Source organism: Herpailurus yagouaroundi, unplaced genomic scaffold (assembly GCF_014898765.1).
Source record: "Herpailurus yagouaroundi ecotype Mexico unplaced genomic scaffold, PumYag 194, whole genome shotgun sequence".
In the NCBI taxonomy this organism is placed as follows: Eukaryota; Metazoa; Chordata; class Mammalia; order Carnivora; family Felidae; genus Herpailurus; species Herpailurus yagouaroundi.
In genome coordinates this window covers 5,476,618-5,503,665 of record NW_024412425.1, presented here as the reverse complement: position 1 = coordinate 5,503,665, position 27,048 = coordinate 5,476,618, and the positions used below count along the sequence as shown (strand labels likewise).

Here is a 27,048-nt window from a genome sequence, read left to right as displayed (position 1 = left end):
TCTTTTCTTTTCTTTTCTTTTCTTTTCTTTTCTTTTCTTTTCTTTTCATTTCTTAAAAATTTTTCTTTAACATTTATTCGTTTTTGAGAGTGAGAGAGACAGAGCATGAGCAGGGGAGGGGCAGAGAGAGAGAGGGAGACACAGAATCTGAAGCAGGCTCCAGGCTCTGAGCTGTCAGCACAGGGCCCAACATGGGGCTTGAACTCACAGACTGCGAGATCATGACCTGAGCTGAAGTTGGACATTTAACCGACTGAGCCACCCAGGTGCCCATTTTCTTTTCTTTTCATTTCTTTTCTTTTCTTTTTTCTTTTTGTTTCTTTTCCTCTCTTCTTCAAAAGGGTTGAAAATTCTTTTCTTTTTCCTTTTCTTTTCATTTCTTTTCATTTCTTTTCTTCCCTTTTTCTTTTCTTTTCAAAGAAAAGAACTGATTTCCCAGAAGGGTACCAAGACAAGTCAACGGGGAAGAGAACACTCTTTACAACAAATGCCACATGCACAAGGATATATTTGGACACTTACCTCACACCATACACAAAACTTAATTTAGAATGCTTCAAGGCCTAAATGTATGAACTAAAATCATAAAACTCTTAGAAGAAACCATATGAGTAAATCATAGTACCCTTGGTTGGGCAATGATTTCTTAGATACAATATTAAAAGCATAAGAGATCAAAGAAAAACACGGATAAACTGGACTTCATTACTCCCTCTAGTGGATCTAAAATATAGCCTTACTCATAACTATTTCATCTTTTTTTTTTTTTTTTGAAACAACAGTAAAAGAAATTTGTATAGCAATCACTGACCAGTGGTCATGTTGAGTCACTATGGTGAACCAATTTTGACAGGAAGAGGCACGAGGGGATTGTCTAGGGTTGATAAAAATGATCTGTATCTTGAGTATGGTGGTAGTTACACAACTATATCAATTAATCAACACCAACTTATTTGATGACTTTGTGCATTTCACTGTATGTAAATTTTGCCTCAATAAAAATTTTATTTTATTCATTTATTTTTTGAGAGAGACAGCGTGAGTGGGGGAGGGGCAGAGGAAGAGAAAGAATCTTAAGTAGGCTCCACACCCAACGCAGAGCCCAGCATAGGACTCCGCCTCCTCGAGATTATGATGTGAGCTGAAATGATGTGAGCTGAAATCAAGTGTAGGACGCTTACCCAATTAAGCCACCCAGGTGTCCCCAAAATATTGTTTTATAAGGTGATCACTTGGATGCGTGACCTGAGTAGAAAGGATGAGCCTGGTGGTGTGCTTTTCATTTTAAACCCTTCAATACTGCTTAAAATTTGTAAAAGCAGGTGTATGGATTACTTTACATTCTTTAAGTTTGGGGAAAGAAAACGCATTCAAATTTGAAGTTTCTTACTATCGTTACTTCATAGAAGACAGAAGATGAGAAGAAATCTCCTGTTTGGGAGGGTATAATTTACACTCTCCCAACCCCTACACCCACCTCCACACTCTCACGCCCACACCCCAGCCAGAGCACCGGTCAGGAAGACCCCCAGGAGGTCTGGGGGCAGGGTCTCAAGTCAAAAGACTTGCTCTTGAAAGCCACTACAGAAACGAAGTTGTAATCATTCACTCCCTATTGAGAGGCTACTGTACCAAACACGCAATCTCTAAAAAATGAAAGTCAAAATCTCAAAAGCTTCCCTTTTTTTCAAATGCTAAAGCTTATTTGCATATCAAAATTGCCTCAGGAAAGTAAGCAGAATTAGAAAATTAAGGAATTACATTAGAAGGGACAGAAAGAAGTAGGACAAATGTGTAGGAGTACAGAGCTGCTCCCCTCTGTCACCAAAAAGCTGGTTTCAAGTTTAAATCAACCACCCAGCAATGTTCATAAATAAAGAGCAAGACTTTAAATATCACAGCTGTTGAATTTTGATAATACTATTAGCACAAATGTATTTCTTCACTCAATGACAAACAAATCTTTTTCATTAAAAAATACACATCTGTACAGCATCACTCCCTCTAGTGGATCTAAAAAAAAAACCCATATTTATAGCGATTTCATCTTTTCTGGAACAATAGTAAAAGAAATTTCCATAACAATCAATCTGATCAGTGGTTCTCTGAATGGTCACTACAGTGAATTAATTTTGCTTTCTTCCATAGTATACTTTTTTCCATTCCCTGTCCTCTAAGGAAAAGGTACTTAACATTTATCTGAATAATTAACTACTCATAAATCAGAAAACGATGGGCACTTCAAATATTACTCACAAGGATAAAAATGTGAAAACTACTGAAGGTTGTATTATACTCAACATAAATCATAAATATTCAGAGAATTTTACAGGCACCTTCGAGTAAAGCGCAAACTCCAAGAGCCATTTCAACAGCCCATTTGCCCGTGTGTCACTGCAAAGTGCTCAAAATTGGGTTAGTCATCATTTTGTCCTAAGAAATAACTCAAGTTTCATATCTACTTATTTCTATAAGGCAAAATTTCAAATTTAATCTAATCAGTCATTAGACCCACAAATCTCAAATGCAGCTTAGTTTTTTGTGAGCATTTTGTCATGCCATGCCTACATTTTGCATCTGGGGACGCCCACATAACATATAGGGACAAAATGACATGTTTTAGTTGGCATGACTTCTGTTTCTAGACATCTGAGTTCTGCAACTCAATTAGTTGCAGATGCCACTGCCAGGAACGGGTTCCTTAAAGAGAGCAAAGATAACGACATTCAGTTGAGCTGATCTCTATAGCCTAACCCAAGTGAAATTTTAATAACTAGACAGCAAGCCCTGTGCTGAGATGATGTGGGACCAGTTTTACTATTGCAAATAACCAAATGGGGTTTCATGTATCTTTTCAAAATGAAGAATTTGAAATGGCAACACATCTTAGAAGCATGGGCTCTTACAGTTGTGAATGTAGGTAAAATATTGATGACAAGGTTTCCTATGTCTAAGAAATAACATTTAATGGCAGGCAAAGGCTACGTTTCCCACCAAAATGGAATGCCACTGCCATCAACAGCCCCACAGAGGCTCAGCTACCTAAAATGGAAATGAAAATATAATGTATGGAAATATTCTCTTAGAAAACTCCTTAAGGCTTCACATGTATTAATGTATTAGTTTGCAAACATTAAGATCAAAGCCAAAGCAACAAATACATCCTAAAAAGTTTTTCGTCAGATTTTTATTAACGATATACAAGTAGCAGGACATAAAAAATTAATAGGCTCAAGCCTTGAAATGTCAAACCCAATGATCTCCAGCCATGCTCACCTCCTTTGCCTTTTGTTTCAGTGTTGATGGCTCTGGGTCTTCTTGCCTGGAGCGACTCTACATGGTTAAAAAAGGAGAAAGAAAAGGTTAACAGATGGTTTAAGAGTCCCTCATCTGTTGCAGCAAGTTAAAAAATAGCAGAGGAAGGAGAAAAGGAGCCAAGGTGTCAAAAACACAAGGCCTAAATTCATAGACGTGTAATTTCAAGCCTTTAGGCTTACCCAATAAGCTGTTAAATATTCAGTTTTAAACAAAATCTACTGTAGGTTTAAAAAAATCCACCTACTTTACTTATAATATTGCTAACTCTTAAGTTTAAAAATAAGTTTCTATGGGGCACCTGGGTGGCGCAGTCGGTTAAGCGTCTGACTTCAGCCAGGTCACGATCTCGCGGTCTGTGAGTTCGAGCCCCGCGTCAGGCTCTGGGCTGATGGCTCAGAGCCTGGAGCCTGTTTCTGATTCTGTGTCTCCCTCTCTCTCTGCTCCTCTCCCGTTCATGCTCTGTCTCTCTCTGTCCCAAAAATAAATAAACGTTGAAAAAAAAAATTTTTTTTTAAATAAAAAAAATAAGTTTCTATTCTTTTTTTAAGTATTCAGGATGCCATACACTGAGTGCCCCCACACTCCTCAGGCCCTCTGTATGATTCCATGCCCCCAAATCTTTTCTTTCCAGGAGGCCAAGTCATCTCCCAGAGAAGCAGCCACTATAAAGCAGAGAAAGAAATGTGCATGATGCACATTTCCCACTTCCTGGATCCCCAAATATCCTGCAGTGCCAAGCTTTCAGTCCCCAAATCTCTTGGACAATGAAATCAATCCTTAATCGCTAACAGATCTTTACACAACTATGACAGAAATACGCCAGCAACACGCGGTAGGATTCCCTCCCTCTGTGTTGTTTTGCATGGGTCGATGTACTTAGGACCTAAAGAGCGCCGTGAAGAAGAAAAAAATTAAAAATATTTGACTTGAAAATACAAGAAATAACAAATACTGGCAAGGATGTGGAGAAAAGGGAACCCTGGTGCACTGGTGGTGAGAATGTAAATTGGTGCAGCCATGATGGAAAACAGTAGGGAGGTTCCTCAAAAACTCAAAAATAGAACTACTGTATAATCCAGTAATTCCACTTCTGGGTATTTATCCCAAGAAAATGAAAACACTAACTCGAAAAGACATCTGCACCCCATGTTCAACGCAGCACTATTTATAATAGCCAAGATGTGGAAACAACCCAAATGTCCATCAGTGGATGAATGGATAAAAGATGTGGTATATCTATATACAATGGAATGTTATTCAGCCATTAAAAATAATGAAATCTTGCCATTTGGGACACATGAATGGACCTTGAAGGCAGTATGCTAAGTGAAATAAGTCAGACAGAAAAGCAAATATATGATCTCTGATCTCACTTATATGTGGAATGTAAAAAAAAACAAACAAAACAAAACAAAACAAAAAACCTCATAGATATAGAGAACAGATTGGTGGTTGCCAGAGACAGGAAGTGTGGGGGGAGGAAACTGGATGAAGGGGGTCAAAAGAACAAATTTCTAGTCATAAAATAAATAAGTCACGGGGATGTAATGTACCGCACAGTGACTATAGTTATAGTTAATACTGCATTGCATATTTGAACTTGTTCAAAGTTCTTCTTAAAAGTTCTCATCACAAGGAAAACAATTCTATAGCTATGTAAGGTGACAAACGTTAATCAGATTTATTGTGGTGACCATTTCACAATATATACAAATATCAAATCATTATGTCGTACACCTGAAACTAATATAATGTTGACATCAATTATACCTTAATAAAAAAATTTTTTTAATCACCAAAGAAATATTTGACTTGATATTTCAAAAGAAAAAACTTGCCTGTTCTAATCTGTATTTATTAGCAACACATTTTAGACAGACAGAATGAAGAATAACTATGCTAAAGCCCAAACACACTCACTTAAACAGAGAACAATGACAGGGACCACCATCAGAGGAACCTGAATGTGGACCCTGACATCAACGTGAAGTTCTGACGGGAGGGAAGAAACCTCACCATTTGCAGAAGAAGGAGCCACTGGCACCCAACTAACAGGGGCTCTCCTTCTCTCCAGAGAGGAGCCCTGACCTTCCCCATGACTGCCATGAGCACCTGCCCCCAGTCCTGTCTGCAGTGGCTGGACCCTCCCCACCAAACACAGCTTCTGATGTAGCAATGGCCCACACTCACTAGCTTTTCCTTCATTAGACCATCTGCACCAGATTCTCTCCGTTATGGCAAGATCTGCCCAAAGAGATCTGCATCTTGTCTTCCCCTGTCTTCTTGCCATCCCCCCAAGCCTCCTTGCTTTGCCTCATGAACCAGGTGGGAAGACGAATAAACTGAAAAGAGAGGAGTAAGGAGGAGAAATAAGAAATGAGGTCATCATCTGAACTTGAGGAAGGGAAAGAATGTTAAAGATTGGGGGAGGGAAAAGAAGGCATAAAATAGAGGTCTTGGAAAGTGGCAGCGTGACCCAGCTGGGGAAGTGGATTCAGCTGCTGAGCTGTGCTAAGGGCTCCCTTGACGTTGTGGTCATATAATTAAAGTAGGGCCAAGTTAGTGTGGGGTTGGGGGAGGAGGAAGGACAATGAATTGGGAGGATTCTAAGGACAGTATAGTTATGGACCACACACACAGCTCTATTTCTAGTTACCTAAAAAGGGATTTAAATTAAATGAGAAGAGAGACTGTCTCCAGGAAGTGGAATTATGGGTAGCCTTTGCTAACCTCTTTATATGTCTCAGGATTTTCTCAAGATTTTGCAAAGAGTATATATTTCCTTTTATAAACAGACAAAAACAATAAAGCTATCTCAAAAACAAATAAAAAAATCTAAAATCCAGCAAAATGAGGTTTTGTTAGGAAAGAAAGCAACTAACCCAGTTTCCTGTAGGAAAAAAAAAAAAACAACACTGCCCTAAATTTGGATGCTTCCTTGACTATTAATTTGGATATTTAATGATAACCCTGTACACAGGAAAAATACTAATGAATCACTTGGGGAAAATGAAGAAAGGCACAGTACTAGAAAAACACATCTGCAAAGCTACTGAAAACACAACAAAATGTCAACAGGGCCTGTGTGTCCTCTTTGGAGATTTCCAGGTGAAACGGTTAGAGATCATTTTCCAGCCGTCCCTGGAAGGTGGTGTCAAGAGGGAGAGTTCCCTGCCGGGTCAGTCTATGAAGTAATACAGGGAACAAGGAGGACAAGCTTAGGAAAGGGTGGTGACGCCAGGATACCGTCTGTTTCCTGTTGTGTGTGCGGCCTACTCAGCTCTATGAAGGCTCGGACAGAGTGACCCCAGAGCCCCTTCCCTGCCACACGGCAGGCTAGGCACAGGGGTCTGATCTGAGAGGGAATGTGCTGCCTCTGTCTTTCTGGGCCCTAGGCCAGCGGAGGGTGAGAGTCCTGCTTGCTCCGGGGCAGCCACTCCAGCTGGTAGCTGGTGCCCTCAAAAGGCTCTCTCTGTCTGCTGCAGTTGATTCATCTAGAAATCAAATCTTCCTAAAGCATCTGTGTTGTTGAGGATCAACGTCTACAGACTTGATCAAGTACGTCAAGAAGGACCGCCCTTTGGGCTTTGCTAGAAGGAAACGCCTGACAAGCATACACAGATATGCCACACTTGAGTTTGTCCCCACGAAATCTCCACTTTCGGTTCTTGTTGGAAGACACGGGAAAGATAGTTGACTGCAAGACCCTTCGCCTCCTCCCACTTTAAATTTTAGGGATGATAAATTACCATGAAATTAATTTGGTTTGACTATTACACTTTTACTGTGAGGCCTGGGCCAAGGACATTTTTATGTTAAAGTCTTTGTAGATGTAACATTTTGTATGCCTGAAATACATCTGTGTATATTGGGAAAACCTATTAATATTTTGTAAAATGACATGTCTGGTATAGCATTTGACTTTTTTTCTGGAGGAAAGGAACATAATTCTACAAAACAGTAGAAACTCTGAGTGGACTGCACAGGCATGACAGGCTAATCCCAATGGGTCGAGGTGCTCGTGAATGTGAAGCTATCGTTTGAAAAGATCATTTCCGATATAACTGACAATTGGAGGGGAGGGTCTTAGGACTCTCCATTAAAAAAACATGTTTCTGGGTACTTTGCTTTTTACTCAGGAAAAAAAAAAAATTAACTCCAAAAGCCACCCCAGCTGGCATGAAGACTGTAAACCAGGGTTTCTCGCTGGGATTTTGTAATAATCAGGTTCAGCGCATTCCAGAATGGCGTTTGTTTCAGACGCTTGGCAACTGAATGGGGTTGCTAAAAGTGAGGAGGGAGTCTGCTTTGCCTGACCTCATTTAAGAACAAGAATACACATTCCTTTAGAGTTTGAAACCCTGCGTGTTCACGCTTTCATCTTTCAAACACCCACCTTCCCAGGGCACCCTCGGCTTTCATCAGTGCTTTTCTCATAGTTATGCCTCTTTATAGTTTTATAATTTTTTTGAAGGTAATACTGAAGGAGTTTAAGGCATTAGTATCCATTTTTCATTAAATAAAGTGGCAAAACTCCCGATGCTGTGCTATAGAGTCACCATCAGGCCAACAGTTTCAATTTTAAACCCATTTCCCCCATTCTGATGACATTAGAACTTCACCCATGGCACTATTACCTTATAACTTTCATTTTTAATTAAAGAAGTTAAATTGGCAACAGAAAACACTTCGCTTCCACATTAGCTTTGTTAATAAAAAGTGCAAGTTAAAAGTACCTGTGGATAAAATCTAGTTCCAACCTCCAGTTTCTCCTTTATCTCATGAAGTCGGCAAGTGAAAATAAAAGAAGCAGGGAAGATGAAAATATTTTTATTTATTTTTTTTTAATTTTTTTTTTCAACGTTTATTTATTTTTGGGACAGAGAGAGACAGAGCATGAACGGGGGAGGGGCAGAGAGAGGGAGACACAGAATCGGAAACAGGCTCCAGGCTCTGAGCCATCAGCCCAGAGCCCGACGCGGGGCTCGAACTCCCGGACCGCGAGATCGTGACCTGGCTGAAGTCGGACGCTTAACTGACTGCGCCACCCAGGCGCCCCAAGATGAAAATATTTTTAAACTGTTTTGGCTAATGACTAGTCTATAAACTGGAACAGATCTTTCTATTCAGCAAAAATGTCACAGTTCCACAGATATGCCTCAAAATGGTTAAATAATTAGCAAAATGGGCAGCAAAAATTCCAAAGAAAATGAAATAAAAAGAATTATTCTCAAAAAAAAAAACAAAAACCCATGGTAGATGTTGATGTGTAAGAAGGAAACCCTGCAATTATCAAATGTACTAAAGAACTAATATTAAGGTATGAAAGCAATATAAAGCTGTAAAGTGTTTTTCATCACAGCATGAACAAATGAAAATACTTTGGGGGCACCTGGGTGGCTCAGTCAGTTAGGCATCCGACTCCTGATTTTGGCTCAGGTCATGATCTCACGGTTTGTGAGACTGAGCCCCAAGTAGGACTTCTTGCTGTCAGAGTCCCTACCTGGGATTCTCGCTCTCTCTGCCCCTCCCCAACTTGTGCTTTCTCTCTTTCTCAAAATAAATCAATAAACTTGTAAAAAATAATTTTATTAGGTTAACACAAAGGGGAAAATCTGGGTGTCTTCTTTATCAGTTATCAGATATATGTATGTGTATCTTCTAAAATGGGAGAAGAGCTCTATTTCAAAAAGCTGACAAAACAAAATCAGATTTCCAATCAATTCTTTTAAAATTCATTCTTCTAATAGTATCCCATTACCAAAAAGCAAACAAAAACCCTAAAAGCTTAAAATGGACTAATAAATCTAGTCATACTAATCAAGAAAAGCAAGAAAAGGTAGTCAAAGTTTGCATACGGCAGAACTTTATTAGATATGAAGATAGAGAACTGACCACCTCCTTTCTCTCTTAAGATCATACTAAAATTGTAAAAAAAAAAAAAAAAAAAAAAATTTTAAATAAAAGTGTAAGTTCGTGGAGACAAAGGGAACTGACAAGAAACACCTGTAGATAAATTGCCAAGGGTCAACAAATGTTTAAAAGACAAAGGGGATGAAGGAATTCTGGTTCCAGTAAGATAGAAAAGTATAGACCACCCTGTCTCTCCCACCGAATGCAGCTACAAAATGTAGACAGAATGCCTGAATCAGCTATTTGAGGACTCTGAGAAAGAAATGATAGATTGGGGAAAAAAGAACACGGTCTGAAGTACTGTCAAACAGGTTTTTTTTTTCCTTCCAGTAGCCCCTAACCTAGCTGCAGCACAGCTGGACACTGGAATGGTCACCGATGCAGAGAAAGTGCCAGGACACGCCCCCTTGCTCAGGCTTGAGGAAAAGGAAAGGGGTCTACTGACATTCAGAGTAAGTGCAAGAAATAGTGCCTCTTTTCTTGTTCTCTCTTCCCTTCTGCCTCAGCCCAGTGTGCGGCAGAGCTAGATACATAAAGCTTCAGTTTTCTGACCCCAGAAGACTGAAAAAGAAATACCCAGGAAACATGAAAGTATCTGAGAGATTGTGAAAAGGCAGAAGCTGGAAAAAGCAACCTCATAAAGCTATTCATGGACTCCTGGACAAATCACTGAGTGGTACATACATACATCGAACACTAAACTGTCCACAGCAGACTTTGCAAAGGGAAAGGCAGGATAAACCACAGTCAGGGTCCCAGACTTTTGGTGGCAGACCTCAGACAGATCCAATAGTACTGCAAAGGCTTTGTGAATGGAATTGACATTGGAACCATAACCCATAGATCTGATTGGAACTTGCAGGTTAAATCCCACCTGGGTAGATGAAAGCTTAATACAAAAGGTAACTATAACACGAAGGGGGATGGATAATAAGACCTATATGATGGTAAGTTTCTATACTCTTCCTAAAGTAGTAAAGTATTGATTCTAAATAGACTGAAAAATTAAGTAATTTTTATTGTGATCCCAAGAGCAGTGAAACACACAGATATTGCCAAAAACAAAAGAGATCAATTAAAATGAAATACTAAAAAATGTGTAAATATTACACGAATATTCATAGCAACTTTATTTGTAAATTTGAATCATCCTAGATGTTCTTCAACAGTTGAATGGTTAAAGAAACTGGGGTACCTACATACCATGAAATATTACTCACCAATAACAAGGAACAAACTATTAATGCAGGCAACAACTTGGATGAAATTTATGAAAATTTCATAAAATTATGCTGAGTGGAAAAAAAAGCCAATCCCAAAAGCTATATACTCTATGACTCCATTTACGCAACATTTTTGAAATAACAAAACTTTAGAAAGGAGAAAAGGAGAGATTAGTGGTTGCTAAGGGTCAGGGCAGGGGGAGCTGGAGGAAGCCGTAAATATGGTTACAAAAGGGAAACACAAGGGATCCTTGACTCCTTGTGGTGTTGGAACTGTGCAGTATCTTGACTGGGTGGTTGACACACAAATATATGCAGGTGATTAAATTGTATGTAACTTAATACACACATATACACAAATGAGCACAAGTAAAACTGGGGAAATCTGAATAAGCTAATGGGCTGTATAAATGTCAATATCCTGATTATATTATACTAGTGTTGCCAATAATATTATCATTGGAGGAAACTGAGCAAACTGTACAAAGGATACTATTTGTATAATTTCTTACAACTGCATGTAGGGCTATAATTAATTTGACAAAATTTTCACTTAAAAACTTTTAAACGTTTAGGTAACCCAAAGAAGGCAGGAAAGTGTAAGCAGAGCAAATTAAAACACAAGGAACAAACAGAAAACAATAGAATGACAGGCCTATCAAAATATGTCAATAATTATATTAAAGGTAAACAGTCTAAATATACCAACTAAAAGATATTGCAGAATGGAAAAAAGTGATCAAACAAGATGGTGTTTATAAGAAACTCAAATATAATACTATTGGTAGGGTAGAAGTAAAAGGATTTGGGCACAGGGTGGTTCAGTCGATTAAGCCTCTGACTCTTGATTTCAGCTCAGGTCATGGTCATCTTGATTTCAGCCCATATCATGTCAAGCTCCATGCTGGGGATAGAGCCTGCTAGAGATTCTCTCTCCCCATCCCTCTGACCCTCCCCCACTTGTTCTCTCTCTCTCTCACCCCTCAAAAAAAAGTAAAGGGATAGAAAAAGATATAGCATAATAACACTAACAAAAAGGCTGGAATAGCTATATTAACATTAGACAAAGTAGATTTTAGACCAAAAAATTGTCTTAGATAAAAAGAGACATTGCATAATGATTAAAGGATCAACTAATCAAGAAAACATAACAATCCCAAATGTGTATGCACATAACAACAGAGCTTCAAAGTATAGAAAGCAAAAAGTGATAAAATGAAAGGAAAAATAGACAAAACTATAATTACAGCTAGAGACTTCAACATTTCTATCTCAGTAATTGATAGAACTTATAAATAAAAAATCAGCAAGGATATAAAAGAACTGATCAGCACCATCAACTACATGGATCTAAATCTACAATTGTAGATTTCTTCACCCCAAAACAGCAGAATACACATTCTTTCCAAGTGCACAGAATATATTCACCAAGCAAGGTCATAATCTATAAAGATCATATAATACAAATTTAAGAAGAATTTAAATCATATTCTGAAGATAGATATATGATAGATAGATGATAGATAGATAGATAGATAGATAGATAGATAGATAGATAGACTATATTCTCTATAACTGAATTAAAAATAGAAATCAATTATGGAAAGATAACAGGAAAACCTCCCCCCAAAAAACTTAGAAATTAAACAACATGCTTACAAGTGATGTCTGGGTCAAAGAGAAAATTATAAAGGAAACGGAAAATATTTTGAACTAGAAGAAAATGAAAATAAGTATTTCAAAATTTGTGGAGTGTAGCTAAAGCAGTGTTTAGAGGAAAGTTTATGGCATTAAATGCTCATATAAGAAAAGGAGGTCTTAAACCAATAATCTAATCTTCTCTTTTAGAAATCAGAAAAAGAAGAGCAAAATAAGTGCAAATCAAACAGAAGGAAGGAAAAAATAAAATTAGAGAAGAAATCAATAAAATTGAAAAGGAAAAAGAATAGAGAAAATCAACATAATCAAAACTGGTTCTTTGAAGCAATTAACAAAACTAAGAAACCTCTAGTAAGACATGCCAAGAAATAAGAAAGAAGATACAAATCACCAATGTCAAGAATGAAACAGAAGATATCACTACAGACCCCACAGACTTTAAAATTATAATATGGGTGGGGCACCTGGGTGGCTCAGTCAGTCAGGCGACCGACTTCAGCTCAGGTCATGATCTCGCAGTTTGTGAGTTCAAGCCCCACATCGGGCTCTGTGCTGACAGCTTAGAGACTGGAGCCTGCTTCAGATTCTGTGTCTCCCCCCTCTCTCTAACTGTCCCCTGCTCACGCTCTGTGTCTCTCTGGCTCTCAATAATAAATAAACATTAAAAAAAATTTTTTAATGATAACATGGGAATACTATGAACAACTCTACACACAGAAACTCAATAACTTAGATAAAATGGGCCAATTCTTTAAAATCACAAATTATCTAAACTTGCTTAAGATGAAACAGATATTCTAAATAGTCATTTAACCATTAAAGAAATGGAATACATAGTTTAAAAAATCTTCCAGGAAAAGAAAATCTCCAGGATCAGATGGTTTCACTGGCGAATTTTTTTTGAGAAGGACAGAAAGAGAGAGCAAAGGAGGGGCAGAGGGAGAGGGAGAGAGAGACTCTTAAGTAGGCTCCATGCTTGGTGCAGAGCCCAGTTGCAGGGCTTGTTCCCACAACCCTAGGAATATGACCTGAGCCAAAATCAAGAGTTGGATGCTTACCTGACTGAGCCACCCAGGTATCACTGCACTGGTGAATCCTAACACATATTCAAAGAGGAAATGATACCAATTCTACTCATCTTTTCTAGAATATGGAAGAAGAAGGAATACTTCTCATTTTAAGAGACCAGCATTACCTTCTACCAAAATCTGACAAAAGCAATATAAGAAAACAACAGTCCAAAGCCCTCATGAACATAGACATAAAGATCCTCAATAAAATATTAGCAAATGAAATACAAAATATATAAATATATTAAATATAAAAATATTAATAAAACCACAATCAAGTGGGTTTATCCTGAGCATCATGGCTGGTTCAATATTTGAAAATCAATGTAATCCACTATTTCAACCACCTAACAAAGAAAAACCACACAATCACATCAATTGGTATAGAAAAAGCATTTAACAAAATTCAACATTCATTTACTTTAAAAACTCTAAGCAAATTAGGAATAGAAGAGAATGTCTTAAGCTTGACAAAAGGCATCTACCAAAAAAAATTTTTTTAAGCAACCATCATACTTAATTGTGAAAGAATGAATGTTTTCCCCAATCAATGGAAAGAAAAGAGGCAATTATGTCCACTCCTACCACTTCTAATCAACATTATACAGGGGGTTCTAGCCAGGGCCCTTAGACAGAAAATTAAATAAGAGGCATTCAGTTTGGAAAAGAAGTGAAACTATCTCTATCTGTAAATGACATGATTTTATATAGAGAAAATCCTAAGTAATCCACCAGAAAACTATTGGTACTAATAAACAAGTTCAGCAAGGTTGCAAGATACAAGATCAATATACAAATTCAAATGTATTCTCATACTCTAGCAATGGACAATCCCAAATGAAATTCCCAAAATGAAATTAAGAAAATAATTCTAGGGTTGTCTGGGTGGCTCAATTGGCTAAGCATCCAACTCTTGATTTTGGCTCAGGTCATGACCTCAGGGTCATGAGATAGAGCCCTGAGTCAGGCTCCATGTAGAGCATAAAGTCTAATTGGGATTCTCTCTCTCTCCCTCTCTCTCAGCCCCTCCCCCACTCATTCTCTCTCTCTCTCTCCCTCTCTCTCTCTCTCTCTCTCTCTCTTTCTCTCAAAATAAACTTAAAAACACAGAAAATAATTCTATTCACAATACCATCAAAAAAAGAATAAAATACTTAGGAAGAAATTCAATACATGAAGTATGAAACTTATACTCTGAAAACTACAAAACAGAGTTGAAAGAAATTTTTCAAAGCTAAATAAATGAAAATACATCCCAGGTTCATGCACTGAAAGATAATATTTAAGTCACACCTATTAATATGTTTAAAAGTTTGACATTTAATATTAATTTAACATTAATATGTTAAGATGGCAATACTTCCCAAATTTAGTGCAACCCCCAACAAAATTCCAGCTGAATTCTTTGCAGATATTGATAAGCTAATCCTAAAATTCATATGAAAATTCAATGGGCCCAGAATAGCCAAAACAATCTTGAAAAACAACAAAATTGGAGGATTCACACTTTCTGACCTCAACACTCAACTATCAAATAATGGTAATCAAGACAATGTGGTACTAACACAAGGACAGACAAGGTTATCAATAAAATAAAATTGGGAATCCACAAGTAAACCCTCACATTTACAGTCAACTTATTTTCAACAGTGGTGCTGAGACAATTTAATATGGAAAGAATAGACCTTTCAACAATTGCACTGAGGCAACTGGATAGCCACATGAAAAGAATGAAGTTGGACCCCTACCTCACAGCATACACAAAAATTAATTCAAAATGAATTTAAAGACGTAACTTGAAGAACTAAAACTATAAAAACATAGGTGTAAATCTTAGAAAAAACATAGGTGTGAATTTTCAGGACCCTGCTTAGGCAATGTTTTCTTAATTTTGACACAAAAGTATAAGCAACCAAAGAAAAAGTAAACTGGTCTTCATCAAAACTCAAAACTCATGTGCTGCAAAGGACACCATTAAGCAAGGAAAAAGACAACCCAAGAATGGGAGGAAATATTTGCAAATCATGTATCTCATAAGGGACTTGTATCTAGGTATACAAAGAACTCTTACAACTCAACGACAACAAACAACAAATAACCCAATTTGGAAAAGGATCTAAATGATTTAGGCACTCTGGAAAATAGTTTTTCACCTTCTTATAAAGTTAAACATATCCTTAACAAGGTGGCCCAGCTATCCTGCTCCCATGCATTTACTCTAGAGAAATAAAAACTTGCATGCAGACAAAACCTGCATATAAATGTTTGTAGCAGTTCTCTATTCATAATTGTCAAAACCAGGAAACAGCCCAAATGTCTTTCAATAGAGAAACAGATACACTGTGGTATATCCATACAATGGAATGGTATTTAGCATAAAAAGAGACAAACTTGTTACAGGCAACAATTTGATGAATCTCAAAGGAATTATGTAGAGTGAAAAAAGACAGTCTCAAAAGGTTAAACCTGTACAATTCAATATTTTTGTTTTGCTTTTTGTTTGGGGGGGGGTGGGTGAGAGAAAGATGGAGAGTGCACCTGCACACGCACACAGAGGAGGGGCATAGGAACAGCAGGCTCCATACCTGACATGGGGTTCATTCTCACAACCCTGAGATCATGACCTGAGCTGAAATCAAGAGTCGGACACTTAAACTGACTGACACTTACCCAGGCACCCTGTACAATTCTATTTATATGACATTGTCAGAAAGAGAAAAAGGATAGAAAGAGGGTCTGACTACACACAACAGCATAAGAATCTATATATATGTTCAAATTTATAGAACTTTATACTCCCAAAAAGTCTATTTTAATGTATGCTCATTTAAAAATATTTAAGTAGCTATAGGAGCTAAAACTGACCTAATAGAAGAGAAATACAAAGTTCTTACAGTGGGACACACAGGTAAAAGTGAGCTAATCACATAGAAACCCAGAGACACTCAGGATGTGGTAGAAGGCACCAGCCAAGAGAGGGGCTAAAAGTGGGGTGAAAGTCTTTTTTGAAGGGATTGATATTCTAAACCCTCTATTCCTTTTCATATGTATGTTTTATGTGTCTCATATTTCAGGGGAATTTTTAAGGAACAATTACAGAATAAAAAAGAGCTCCTGGATAACTCAAATATAATGATTAAAGTAAAAAATTCAATCTACACACTGGCAGTTTAAATCAAAAGTTTCCATAATATGATAAATAAAAGAAAGAGGAAGAAAATTAGGAGAGAAATTAAAAAAAAAAATAGATCTACATTTAGAAACTATCACAGACAATGCAAGAAAAAATTCCAAAACTAAAGATAATAAGTTGGCAAATTAAAATGGTCCCCCGACATTTACTCCAAAACACAGCACTCCTGAAATGTCAGAAATCCAGGGACTAAATGAAAATTCTAAGCAACATGCATCACATTCACAGAAAGTGAAGCTGAATGGCATCGGACTTCTTATTAGCACCACTGGTGTCCATTATTGCTATTGAGAAGTCTATCAGTCTAAATACTGCTGTTTTATGTAATGATGAAGGAAGTCAAAATGGCAAAGGCTAGAGCAAGAATGTCTAAGATGTGCTTCTAGAAAATCCTAGAAAATAGCTCAGTCATTTTTGGATACTGTTCCTCCTTTATACTATCTGTTCTCTATTTATCTACATATTATTCCATTGAAGTACATGTTACTTTGTCTTTTTGCCTTCATCTTTTCTTTCTTTCTTTCTTTCTTTCTTTCTTTCTTTCTTTCTTTCTTTCTTTCTTTACTTATTTTTGAAAAGAGAGAGAGAGACACAGAGCATGAGAGGGGGAGGGGCAGAAGGAGACGGAGACACTGAATCTGACGCAGGCTCCAGGGTCTGAGCTGTCAGCACAGAGCCCAACAATGGAGCTCAAATTCATGAGCTGCGAGATCATGACCCGAGCCAAAGTTGGCCGCTTAACTGACGGAGCCACTCAAGCACCCCTCTTCATCTTTTCTACCTTATTTGTCTGTACTGTTTCTCTATTCATTAGTTCTCTATTCAGATTTTTCTAATCTGCTGTTTAACTCATAGGCTTTTTTTTTACTTTTAGTGATTATATTTTTTCATTTTTAAAAGTCCTTTCTGAATTTTATTCAAATCTGCATGATCTTTTCCCATGCTTACGATTTTGTTACCTTCCTTTAGTTCTTTAAACATGAGGGGCACCTGGGTGGCTCAGTCGGTTGAGCGTCGGACTTCAGCTCAGGTCATGATCTCGCAGTTTGTGAGTTTGGACCCTGCGTCGGGCTTGTGCTAACAGCTCGGAGCCTGGAGCTTGTTTCAGATTCTGTCTCCCTCTCTCTCTGCCCCTCCCCCGCTCATGCTCTGTCTCTCTGTCTCTGAAAAATGAATAAACCTTAAAAAAAATTTAAACATGAAAGCATATTTATTTCATATTCTATATGAAATAAAGAAATCTCTGGGGACCTAATTTCTACTCTTTGTTGTTTCTGTTCATCCTTATTCATGATGACATGTTTGCTTGTGTTTTTCTTGATTTTTCAATATCAGCTTGTGTTCATCAGGACTTTTCTGTGGGAATTCCATGAAGCCTGTGTTGGGGGTGTATTCCTATAGAGAAGACCTCCATTTTCTCCTTTCAGGCACCTGAAGACACTCCCAACCCAAGGACCACTTTACATTAATTTCTTGGCTTGGGGGTTCTGGAGTATGTAAATGCTGTAGATTAAACCTTATGAAGGCTGGGCTGAGATGATAAATTATCAAGGGAAGTTTCATTTTCTGGCTCCATCCAGAGCCCAGGCTGAGAAAAATACATTTCCTTGTCAGATCATCTCCTTAACAGCACAGATATTTTTCTGGATCACTCCCACCATGACCACAGAGAAGCACAGCCCCATGGGGTTTACTGTTTTACGTGGAGTCTCCATTGAAACACTTCATCTTCCACAGGCCAAGGTCCTTGCATGTTTGTAACAGATAAAGTCTCTGGGGGACTAGAAATGATCAAACAACCCCAAATAGCCAATTTGTAGTGAAAGGATTCCAGGACATCTAGTCTATCCTATTGCTGGAAATGATAGTAACCAGACCTTCTTTTCACTTTCTCTAGCTTTCAAGTGCAGGACCGCTGAGTGAGTCTGAGTGGGACAAAAATCATCTTACACAGGAAAGTACAATCTTACACAGGAAAGTACAATTTGACATGTGGGTTGGGAAAGGTGATTTGAGCCCAATCTTTATCTAATTAAACTACTGTTTCTTATAACTGAGAAACACTTATCTGAAGTTCAATAATTCCTACCATTTCATTTTGTTGTATTTTTAACATTATATTCAAGCAAAATTAAATGTATGGCCTTTAATTTTTAATAGCATGTACAATACGATCCAAGTTAATAAACATGTCTCTATCCTTCTGCTCATATTGATGCATATGCATACATGGTAGAATTGAATGATCTTCACTGAATGTTATTAAAAGTAATTTCTGGATGATTGGGAATTGAGCTTTCACTTTTTTGGTACTTTTTGTGTATTGTTTAATTTCTTTTTTTATTTTTACTTTTTTGAAACAGAGAGAATGCAAGTGGGGTAGGGGCAGAGAGAGGAGGAGAGAGAAAAATCTTAAGCAGGCTCCACACTCAGCACAGAGCCCAACGCAGGGCTCCATCTCACAACTGCACTGCGAGACCGTGACCTGAGCTGAAATCAAGAGTCAGACCCTTAACTGACTGAGCACCTGACTTCTCTTAATAATGACTATGTATCTTCATTTAAAAACAAATGAAGTTATTTATCTTTTTTAAAAGTCTCCTGACATGGGGCGCCTGGGTGGCGCAGTTGGTTAAGCGTCCGGCTTCAGCCAGGTCACGATCTCGCGGTCTGTGAGTTCGAGCCCGCGTCAGGCTCTGGGCTGATGGCTCAGAGCCTGGAGCCTCTTTCCGATTCTATGTCTCCCTCTCTCTGCCCCTCCCCTGTTCATGCTCTGTCTCTCTCTGTTCCAAAAATAAATAAACGTTGAAAAAAAAAATTAAAAAAAAAAAAGTCTCCTGACATACAGATGGCCAACAAGTACACAAAAAGATGCTCTATGTCACTAATCATCAGAGAAATGCAAATCAAAACCACAACGAGGTATCAGTTCACACCTAATAGAATGGCTATTATTGAAAATCCACGGAATAACAAGTGTTGGCAAAGATGTGGAGAAAAGGAAATCCTCATACACTATCGGTGGGAATGTAAAATGGTGCAACCACTATGGAAAACAGTATAGAGGTTCCTCAAAAAATTAAAAATAGAAATACCATATGATGTAATAATTCCACTACTGGGTATTTACCCAAAGAAAACTAAAACACTAATCCAAAAAGGTATTTGTACCCCTTCCCCATGTTCACTGCAGCACTATTTACAATAGCCAAGATATGGAAACAACATAAATGTCCAACAGTGGATGAATGGATAAAGAAGATATTGTGGGGGCACCTGGGTGACTCGGTTAAGCGTCCAACTCTTGATTTCGGCTCAGGTCATGACCTCACAGTTCATGAAATTGAGCCCACGTCTCTCTTCCCTTTCTCTCTGCCCCTCCCCACATCTATCTCAAAATAAATAAATACTTTAAAGAAAAAGAAGATATTGTGTGCGTGCGCACACACACACACACACACACACACACACACACACACACATGTGCTATGGAATACTACTACATAGCCATAAGAAGGAATGAAATATTGCCATTTGTAATTACATGGATAGACCTTGAAGGCATTATGCTAAGTAAAATAAGTCAGACAGAGAAAGGCAGATACCAGATAATCTCATTTATATGTGGAATTAAAAAAAAAAACAAAACAGAAAATAGGCTGGTGGTTGGCAGAGGTAGAGGTGAAGGGTGGGTGAAGGGGGTCAAAAGGAACAAGCTTCTAGTTACAACACAAATAAATCATGGAGAAGTAATGTGCAGCATGGTGACCATAGTTAATAACACTATACTGCACATTTGAAAGTTGCCCATAGATCTTAAATGTCCTCATCACAAGAGAAAACATTTTATAACTATGTCCACAGACAGATGCTAGCCAGACTGATTGTGGTGACCATGTCATGGTATTTACAAATATTGAATCATTATGTTGCACACCTGACACTAATTTAGTGTTATATGTCAATTATACCTGCAAAAAAGTAACAAGAAACAAAAAATAAAAACTGAGTCTCCAGTTAAAATGATAATTTGAACATATGCATCTACTTTTACTCTGAAAGCCTTACTAAAATTACAGTAAAGTTATTTTCTCAAAAAAAAAAAAAGACACAAACCTGCAAGACGGGAAAGAAGATGAGAACCAACAATAACAACCCACTTTGGGGAGCTGGAAAGCAGTGAGGAATGAATTCATCAGACACAAGAATGCCAAACCCTAAACTGAGAACTGACCTCATGCATGTCACAACGCCTTCAAAATTCTTCCATTGAGGCAAACCCCATCCACTCTCCAAGGGCCTCCTCCCTTTGGACATCATCAACATTCCAGCTGATCCTCTGTTCACTCTAAAATCCTGCCTCCGTAGTCCAGAAAATTAACATAATATAATATAATAATGATAATGATACAGAGCAACAACCCACTACCTATGGAGCACTTACAAAGTGCCCCAGTGTAATACCAAATCTTTACAAAATGGATAGACTTTGGCATTTGGTGGTTCTCAAATTGTTTCTTATTGTTCAGTATTATTTCCCCAATTGGGATGTAAATTTCTTTAGAGGCGAATTTCTATTTCATCCAGCATTTAGATTTTTCACAGCACAGACTCCAAATAGGTAATCGATAAGTACATAAGTTGGATCAATTCATAGACTACACACCTACCAGTGTTCGTTAGTGCCAATTAGCCAATGTCCAGGAGGCCATCAAAAATAAAAGGAGCATGCCTCTGCTGCCATTTTCAGTCTTGCCACCCCCAAAATCTGCCAGCTGTCCTGTAGGACAGCAGGTGGCATATCAGAGACCCATCTATCCATTTACTGCAGGGTGACCTGCCTGGTTTAACATTTAGCAATCAGACTTCTAAATAGCAATAAACCCCATGCTGAGTAGGCAACAGATGAAAAAAAAAAAAAAAGATGCCTTTTATGGCACTTCATTATAATGGCTTTATTGCCAAAAGCCATATTAGCAGAAGACGGAAGATTCGATTTATAGAATCTCCTGAATGTCTGTCTGTTCCACAACAGCCTGTTTATGCCCGAGAAGAGCTCGGTGCCTGTGGAAAATGTATTTGAAGGACAACCCACAATGCTACTCGCTCTGCCAAGTGAAAGAATTCACGTTCTTTTCTTTTTCAAGCCAAAAGGGGGCAAAGCTAACCCAATGAATTAGTGCATCTCGCTCTAAACTTCAGAGTCACATTGGAACATTGAGAATTAGGGCCACCCCACTCACTATGATGATCTAAAAGTCACTTGAGACAATTCAGAGAAATGCCAGAAAAACTTCCTTCTTTCTGAGACAACAAAAGCAGATGGAAAACTGCTAAAATGGCTCAAGTATGTGGCACTTTTATAACATTTATGTGGCTCTTGAAAAAAAATCAGTTTTAATTGACTTTTTGCTCCCCATGTCCTAGTTCTGTCAAAACCTCTTCTGGTTTTTTTAGGGGTTTAAATCAGAGAGCACACCATTCTGAATATCCCTTTAATTACTATAATTCAGAAACGATGTTCTCCTTCTCGGGTGCTTGCCAAAAAGGCAAGGGAGGAAGACAGCAGAAGGAAAAATTGTAAATAAAACCTATTTCTAAGACGGCATTGAAAACCAAACAATTACACCGGCAATAAATTTCATCAGGTGGCCTGGCAGAGCTCCCCGTGTGACCTGGAGAATCCCATTAAACCATTCCATTTCACAGTATCTCCATATGAAGAACAAGAAAGTTAATATACTTCTATCTCAAATACCAAATATCAGAGCCGAAGGAGGCCTTGATACACATCTTAATTTACCTGCCTTAGTTTATACACGAGGTCTCTTTTGTGAAAATAAATACAATAGGGACAGTTCTCTAATTCATATAGGTGTAAGTAATGGGTGTAAAATCAAATAAAGAGACAAAAAATCTTTATCTTCTTTATGGACAAATTTGACCTTGGGTTAACATTCTAGTTCTGTCCCCCTGGAAACCAGATCAAGATGGAACATCAGCTTATCCCCAGGCTGTCGCCGGCTGGGGGAAGGGAGGCAAAGAGAAGAGGTCCCCGGAATGAGTAAATAGTGGGTCTAAATGTCTAGACCTAAGAAAATCCCCAAGATAGGGGCTTAATAGAACAAAATCACCATATTTTTTTTTTTTACAGTGTGGGTGTATTTCATATGATTTCATATGTATGTGGAATTTAAGAAACAAACAAGCAAAGGGGGGAAAGGAGAGAGAGAGGCAAACCAAGAAACAGATGCTTCTACAGAGAAGAAACTGCTGGCTATCTGAGGGGAAGTGAAGGGGAGGATGGGTGAAATAGGTGATGGGGATGAAAGAGGGCACTTGTGATGAGCACCAGGTGTTGTATGGAATTGTTGAACCACTAAATTATGCACCTGAAACTAATATTACATGGTATGTTTAAAAAAAGAAAGAGAGAAAGAAACAGACTTTTAATTATAGAGAATAAACTGATGGTTACCAGAGGGGAGGGAGTTGGGGTGAGCATGAAATCTGTCGATGGGGATGCAGGATCACACTGGCGAGGATGAGCAGCGGGGTGATGTACGGAACTGCTGAATCACCGTATTGCACGCCTGGAACTAAGACAACATTGCATGTTGGCTAACTGGAGTTAAGATAAAAACTCTCGGGGCCCCTCAGTGGCTCAGTCGGTTAAGCATCCAACTCTTGATTTCAGCTCAGGTCATGATCTCATAGTTCATGGGATCGAGCCCCAGAGTCAGGCTCTGTGCTAACAGGATGAAGCCTGCTTGGGATTCTCTCTCTCCCTCTCTCTCTGCCCCTCCCTGTCTCACATGCATGTGCTCGCTTACTCTCTCTCAAAATAAGTAAGCTTTAAAACAAAAACTTTTTAAAAGTAAAAATTAAAACTTTAAAAGTAAAAATAAAAAAAATAAAGTATGGGTATACTTTAGTCACTTTCTCCTTACTTTTTCTCCTTTTAACCTTTTTATTATAAGATAATAATTATTATTTAAAAAACAAAAACAAAAAACCTGTAACCACCGCCAAAGTCAAAACATATAAATTTACCAGTGACCCCAGAAATCCTTCCATGTGCCTTGTCCCGGTGGCAATCCCTTTCTGGTCCCCTAGAGAATCCAACATCCTGGTTTTTTGTAGTAATCACCTATTGCCATCTTTACTTTTTTTTTTTTTTTTTTTTTTTTTTTTTTTTTTTTTTTTTTTTTTTTGGTGATTTTTATCACCAAGTGTGTGCCTTGTCTTACCTTGTAAAAAATGTAATACATCATTAAGGTCTCTCTTAAATTCTCTTTTTAATTTTTTTTTAGAGGGCGAGTGCACACGTTAGCAGGGGAGGGGGCATCTCTTAACTTTACAGGTTCCTTCTCCATCTCTTTCTTTTCATGACAATGTGTCTGTTGAAAATACAGGGGCATTTGACCTGAGGAGTCCACATAGTCGAGTTTTGCTGATACACTTGGTATAATTCAACACGTTCTCTGTATTTCTTGCAAACTGGCAGCTGTATCTAGACTCAGGTTCAATCCCTTTGGTAATACCAAAGTGGCATTGAGGTCTTGCACTAGAAGACATGAGATATGATGATCTCTCTTTTTGTGATGTGAGTAGCTGTCAATGCACAATACTTAAATCCATTAAAATGGTGATATTCCAATCCTATAATTTCTTTTTTATTTATTAGTTGGCATATCTCTAAAAATGCATCCCCTTTTCTATACTTCAGTTACCACTGGCCCAGGTCACCTAGAAAAGGCAGGATAAATACTAGAATCTTTCCTTTTATTATCAATTTCAAGATTATAAATTGGATCCCCATCATCTTCTGAAGGTGACCAGTTGGATTTTTATTTTAAAAATCATTATACACTCATGGATTCAAACATATTTTGATATATTTTGATCAATTACAAATATTTCCCTTATTATAGCTGAAATGGTTCCCAATTGGGCCAATGGAAGTCTTTGCAAATTAGGTCCTGAGTCCTTTTGACATCACCTGATAGTCTCTGCTAGCTTCCTCACTACTTGGTCTGATGAGATGTTCCAATTCATCTTGTACACCTCCTTCCCCAGATCTAGAGTCAGCCATTTCTCCAAGAGCCCTGGTTTCTTTTAGTGGGAAGTGACGTTGTAAGGCTACAATCTGGGCACTGGGGACACCCACTGCTAGGCCTTTTCATTAGTCAGAACCAGAAGTAGACCCACACATACACGTACATACACACACGTATATAATATTTTCAAAAAACAAAATAGCTTATGAGTTCATACTGTAACTCGTCATTTAAACTCAAGACTACTATTTTTTAACATAATTTTTTCTGTTTACATCTATGTCTCCTTTCTTCTATATTGGGAACACTGGTTCTCTAAAACACAAGAGGTGATATAATTAAATTATCTTTAAATTATTCATTTATTATCCCATGTGATACACATAACAGTCTCAGATTAACAATAATAATACTACCAACAACAACCCAATTACTGAGAACAGTTAAAAAAAAACTTGCATAAAGAGTTTCATCAAACCTGGTCTTAGGGTGGGGGGATGGGTTAAATGGATGATGGGTATGGTACGAAGGAAGGCACTAGTTGGGATGAGCACTGGGTGTTATACGTAAGTGATGAATCACTGAATTCTGCTCTTGGAACTCATGTTGCACTTGTATTGGCTCACTAGAGTTTGAATAAAAAATTGCAACAAACAAAAAAATGGGTTTTATTAAAAAGCCAGTGTGGGGGTCCCCTGGGTGGCTCAGTTGGTTAAGTGTCTGACTTCAGGTCAGGTCATGATCTCATGGTTTGTGAGTTCGAGCCCTGCATCAGGCTCTGCACTGACAGTGTGGAGCCTGCCTGGGATTCTCTCTCTCCCTCTCTCTGCCCCTCCCCCACTTATTCTCTCTCTCTCTCTCTCTCTCTCTCTCTCTCTCTCTGTCTCAATAAATGAACTTGAGAAAAATACTTATAAAAGAAAAAAGAACCAGTGTGTTTTTTCATGCACCTAGCTTCTATATTTGTTTCAGTACCCCTAAAAGAGGCTCACATTTAGTTTTCCTCTATGCCTTAATTCTATTGCCTGTATAAAAGGGGAATATTGCTAAAATATTAAAAAGATATAATTTTGATTTCCTTGTGGTCATATTCCACCAAATAAGCAAAGCCAAGATTCAGTGTATCAGGCTAGGAATCAGCCAAAAACACATGGGCCCCTACTCTGCTTTCCATCTTAAAACTGGCATTTTGGAGGCCACAGAAGGACCAACGCCATGAGGCTGAGTTTTCTTGGAAAAGAACAGCCCCTCTCATCTCCACCTCCAAAGTTCCTCTGTAAATATTCATATTCCAAGCTGGGATGCCTTACCTTCCTGATGCAGAGAAAACTCAAGCTGTGGCGCAAGGGAGGCTCCCCCTGGACAGGAAAGGATGGGCCTCCTGTGATAAATTGACACCAAGCGTGGGAGAGAGAATCAGAGGGATTGGGGTCCTACAGAAACAGGTCCTGTGCCATGGTTAAGTTCATTCGTGACCATGGGCGGCAGATGTACAGAGATACAGGAGGAATGAAATGGACGGTCAGTTCACAGAGTATTTGGAAGTTGGCTGCCATCTCAGACATGGGTGGCTCAATCCCACAGACCACCAGAGGGGCTTGATGAAATATGCTGGGAGCCACCACCCCACCTCTGGAAAGAAAGGAGCAGTGTTTACAGTCAACCCCTGCCCCCCATGGGTTAAGGGTTTCCCTGGGGATACTACCTCCCCCACACTCCCAGGTTGCTCATGTGTGTGCTGAGCGGGTACCCATGGGCATCCCACACCCCAGCATCAGAGGCCCCGGGGCGGGAATCAAGAACTACAGGGAGACAAAGACAGGTTTTACTTGGGCAGAGGTGGTGGCTGCTGTGGCAATGTCTACGAGTGATGAAGGCAAAGATGGTGTCCAGTACAGGAGCCAATGAAACCCTCACCACAGCGGAAGTATAAAAGGTAATCACAGGTTCTACCTTTCATTACCACGCGACTGATCACTTTCAGAGTTTGTTGACGGCAGATTCCGAATTCACTTCACGTGCAAGAGTGGACATGTGAAGTGCTATCTAGATGTAAAGGGATACTTTAATAGGCACCTTTACAGAGAGCAAGCCTGCCCCTTCCCTGATGGGAGGTTCACTTCTCCCAAATCCTATGTGATCCGCACATTTGCTCCAGAGTCCTCTCAAGCTTCAGAGCACCTAGTAAGCTTTGCTGCAGACTGATACAGACCAGGAGCAGCTGCTCCCTGACCTTGCCAAGCAGATGAACAGTGACACTTCCCATGAGATGGCATCCGCCTCATCAAGAACCAGGGAGGCCCAGGAGCAGCTCCCAAGGTTCCCACATCACACATAAAACACCAGCAGACTGGGGCGCCTGGGTGGCCCAGTTGGTTGAGCGTCCGGCTTCGGCTCAGATCATGATCTCACGGTTTGTGAGTTTGAGCCCCACATCAGGCTCTGTGCGGACAGCTCGGAGCCTGGAGCCTGCTTCACATTCTGTGTCTCCCTCTCTCTCTGCTCCTCCCCTGCTTGTGCTCTGTCTCTGTCTCTCAAAATAAATAAATAAACATTTATTTTTTTTTTTTAATTTTTTTTTTTTTTCAACGTTTATTTATTTTTGGGACAGA

The 27,048-nt window shown here is 38.7% G+C and overlaps 1 long non-coding RNA gene across 1 annotated transcript in view; it reads right to left on the bottom strand.

The window, feature by feature from the left end:
- The window catches only part of LOC121011615 (uncharacterized), a 110,248-nt gene that overhangs the window by 57,901 nt on the left and 25,299 nt on the right, over positions 1 to 27,048 (bottom strand). The window contains exon 2 of the long non-coding RNA XR_005781674.1: positions 3,277 to 3,333. This is a non-coding gene — a long non-coding RNA (uncharacterized LOC121011615). The remainder of the gene's footprint in view (positions 1 to 3,276; positions 3,334 to 27,048) is intronic.